The following is a 4,523-nucleotide window of genomic DNA, read 5'->3' on the forward strand; positions in this document are numbered from 1 at the left end:
GAGGTAAACACTTCCAAATTGCCCTTCAGCTCTGTTTGCAGAATTTACTGAGAAGGCCATGAGCATATATATGGTTCAGTACTCCTGCAGGAAAGATTTGAAGAATGACAAAATGTGCATTTAGCAGAGAGGGAGGAATTTACTCCCAAATAGACTGGATGACAAGGAGTTAACAGGATGCAGAAGCTGGATGCAATTGCCCTTCCCCCCCATCCCCAGTAAAATCTTCACAGTGCATCTTCTTTATTTATCTTTAATTAAATTCCAAGAAGATAAGGTTATTCCAAATTCAAATTTAAGTTCATTGTCCAAAATGACAATAAAGACGATTTCTGGATTGTTGCCTTAGTAGCTAGGAGGGAATTAATCAGCTTTTCATCTTCTCATTATATTTATAACGTTGATCAACACTTGTGAATATTGTAGGATGGGAACTAAGTTTCTTTAACCATTAAACAACAGTTCTAGTAGGACAAGCTCGTGAATTTTTAAGGATCTGCCCGAGGGTCAAGCTCAGCTACATGTGTATGAGCTGTGACTACTGAAAAATAGTTTGACTTACAATAAGCCACAAGAGAACATTCTTACCAGCTTCTTAGTCAGTTCTAAAAGTTGTGTCTGCACATTCAGGAAACTTGGTCCAGGTCAGTAAGAATTATGGCCTGCAGCAGCATAAGGCCACAGTGACTCTTGATCCAGTGCAGCCTTAACACTAGCTGCACCCGCCCCTCACCTGGCTGTTTGCGGTGCAGGATCACTCATGGCAACCCGTTCCTCCCAAGGCCTTAGGGGCCCCAAATGTCACCTCCAATCAGTCCAAGTTGGTCCAGGAGCTGAAACCTCTTGTCCTTCCAATCAGCAATTTTTCCAGCACCAAACCTTTAAAACATAAAAGGAACACATCTCCTCCGATGATTTGGAATGATCTACCTTTCCTGCAAAAGTCTGATCTGCTTCAGTTGTTCTCACATAACTGGCTCTGCACACTGGGATATCTGATTCTGCTACTTTAGAAAGCAGTCATTCATTCCTTTTCCATCCAGCGATGCGATAAGGCTCAAACGAGAGTGAGTTTTTAAAAATCTGGCATAAGGCAGTATCCTTGAGGAAACAGGCAAATCAAAATTGAGAGATAGTCTACATAACAATGGGCTGGACTCAAAACATGTCAATGGTGTGAAGGACAAAATGAGGGAGGTTTTCTAGAATAAAGGAGAATAAAGAGGCTCGATAACTAAATGTTATGAATGGTATTTGACTAGATCCTGATTTCGGGTGGAAAACAAGGCGTAAGACACCAGTGCTGCAGTCATGGAAACTTAAATACGGATGTGTATCAGTCACAGTACATCAATGTCAAACTGCCTGCATATGGTCACTGCACCGAGTTATGTAGAAGAATCTCTGTGTTCTTGGGAGATGCATGCTGAAATGTTTAGTGCAGAGCCCTGTGAGAGTGTGATGCAAAGGACAAATGTGTGCCCCTATGTACACATTGTCCATCAAAAAGTTAATGCAAGCTCTACAGTCAAAACACATGAGTATAAACAAGGTCTGGCACAAATAATGCCCCCTTTGATTACAAAACCATAAGCATGTCATTCTGTAACATAACAATGTCACACTCAAGCACACCCTATGACGTTTTCGGTGAAATATTCAAATGAAAACTATAAATTATTACGGCCATATTATTACCCTACCAACCACATTCAAGCAGGTGTTACTTCTGTATAAAGCGCACATCTCCCAATCTGTTCACAAGTCATTGTCACTTCTCAAAAACTCAACAGCCACATGTCTCAGGACCTCAGGCTGATTAGAAACACTGTTCTCATTGCACAATTATGCAGGGTTGTAAAATAAACAACAGCAGCTTGTATTTACCATTTTTGATGTTTTAATCATCATGGGATTTTTTTCCTTAACATTGAATTTTAAAATATTGCACTAAAATATTTCTCTCGATGAATGAGTTTGTCGGTGCACCCTTAAATTCTCTGCGATGGTTGCCTCATCCTCATCCTAGCCCTGGTGAAGAATCCTGAGGCCCATAATTTACTCCCAAATGGTTCATTTAGAAAATATTTGTATATGTATTAATTATACACATGCTTACATATATACATACATAGGTGTGTGTACACACTACACTATGTATATGTATACATTCATACAAACATATGTGCATCCACCCATACAGAGATAAGCAAATGTGGCAAAATGTTAATTGGTAAATTGAGATAATGGGTATATAAGTATTCGTTGTATTATTTGTGCAGTTTTTCTGTAACCTGGAAATTTCCAAGATGTAACCATGGTTGGGGAAGAGAAATTAACACATGAAAATGAAAAGCAGGTATACATTTTTTACAGGTTAAATTCATGTTAAAATTTGAAGCTGCTATTCTGAGTGTGAGCACGTATTTGTCCTAGCACAGACTATGCTGAAGGAAGAAGATGCTCTATTCTGTGTGCAGATGTCCGTGCAGGAGCAGCCCCTAGCAATGACTTGTGATGGGAGAAAGCAGGAGGGTCGCCAGTGCAGAGAGCACCCTCCCCCGATGAGCCGTGGTTATTCAAGGATTCATCCCTCACCACACCAGCTTCAGGCAATGTCTCTGAAGCATCAGCTGTTCTCTTTGTGTTAAGTGCATAAAATCTTAGCAATGAGCATTGTTACTGAAAAAAAGAGTCATCGGTAAGCCTCAGGTTGATTCGACATGGCAGCATTAGAAATACCAGAAGGAGAATTACTTTGGGACAAATGGTTCCTTAAGAAATTAGGAACAAAAGAACTTAGAGATGTTGAATGGCATATGCAACCTTGTACACAATTTAAGGGATTTTAAGCATTGAAGCTTAAATGTTCAAGGGACATGGGCAAGCTTGTTTTTTAAAAGAAAAAAATAATGAGTTGAGGCAGATGATGGATACAGTCAAATAAATAATGGATAGATGCTACACAGACATACAGTATACAGATATTTAGATGTCTGTACATATAGCTACATGGCATATGGATAGGTAATATTGGGTATTTGGTTATTAAAATATTTTCCCTTAAATGATTTAGTTTGTGTATATATAAAATTATTTTAAACTATTATTTTAAAGTCTTCTTAATCAGTAAATACCACTTTAAACAACTTCTAAGAAATACTTCAAACATTTAAGATTTATTTTAAAAAACAAAGTTACCAGAGTTACTAGTATTATTTATAATAGCAAGAAATTAGAAATAATCTAAGTTTCCAGCAATATGGAAAGAGCTAAAAAATATAATAGTACCATTTAAAAGGATAGTTTCAAAGGGTTTGAAACTTAGAAAATCATTACAATATGGTTTGTGGGAAAAGCAGAAACAGGATCATTAATATTAAATCAGGCAAAGAAAGCAAAAATAAAACCATGATGTACTGAAAACACATTGAAAAAAGTCACTAAAATTTTAACAGCAAAATTAATATTAGATATATACGTTAATAGTTCTCTTCAAATTCGCTCACTCTGCCAGGGTCTTTGCCTAATCACCTTATCTAAAACAGTGGCTCTCCCCATCATTCTTTACCCTGATCTGCTTTATTTTTCTTCTTGTCACTTCCTGAAATAATGACATATATGTACATGTTGCTTATTTCCTGTTGCCTCCACTAACAAACAAGCTTTCCAAGAGCAAGAACCTCATTTATGCTTTTCACAGCCTCAAAGAATGCCTGGCACATAATAGATGCTAAGTAAAAACATGTTGAATGAATTAATTGAGAAATTATCCTATAGCACTTCAAATATGATTGAAATTGTAAAAAAATATATACCATTTGGGGAATAAAACATCCCACATCCTGTGAATAATGAAATAATCTCTATTGTGTTAAGAACTGCCCCCCAAAGCAAGCAATATAACCTCATATAAACCAGATGATTTGTCTGATGGTCTAATTCTAGCTTGATAGATGTAGGACTCAAAGGGAAGTTAAAGACTACCTCCTGTCCAATCTCTACATTCACAAATCATAAAACACTGCAGCAATTGTGAACGCAGGCACCGGGACCTGCTCTGCTTCCACAACCTTCTGAAACCAGAGGATCAGTACTGGTGAGTGGTCTCTTGAGACTCAGTTCAGGATGAGAGTGCCCCCCACCCAACACCCCCACCAACACACACACACACACACACACGCACACACACACACACACACTTACCAAAGTTGGGAAGTCCATAGACATGATTCGTGAGTTCCATGGTCTGCACTTTCAGGAAGTAGATGGAACACCAGGGTTCTCTGGTTCCTTTGGGTCACAGACAGACTGAATATCCTAGGATACCCTGGGCTTAACACAGAGCTCAGACATTCAGCAAGACTCAGGCTGACCAAAAAATGCCCTGAGAACACTTTGAAGATAGAAAGCCTCTAATTCTTGAATGTTCTATAATATGTATTTTATTTTTTGGCTCTTTTCAGTTTATTGCATGAAGGCATTACACTAGTCCAAATCAAAACCAGACTCCAAATGGTCAC

Source organism: Pteronotus mesoamericanus, unplaced genomic scaffold (assembly GCF_021234165.1).
Source record: "Pteronotus mesoamericanus isolate MK-2021 breed Mesoamerican mustached bat unplaced genomic scaffold, CSHL_Meso_final contig_65, whole genome shotgun sequence".
Lineage (NCBI taxonomy): Eukaryota > Metazoa > Chordata > Mammalia > Chiroptera > Mormoopidae > Pteronotus > Pteronotus mesoamericanus.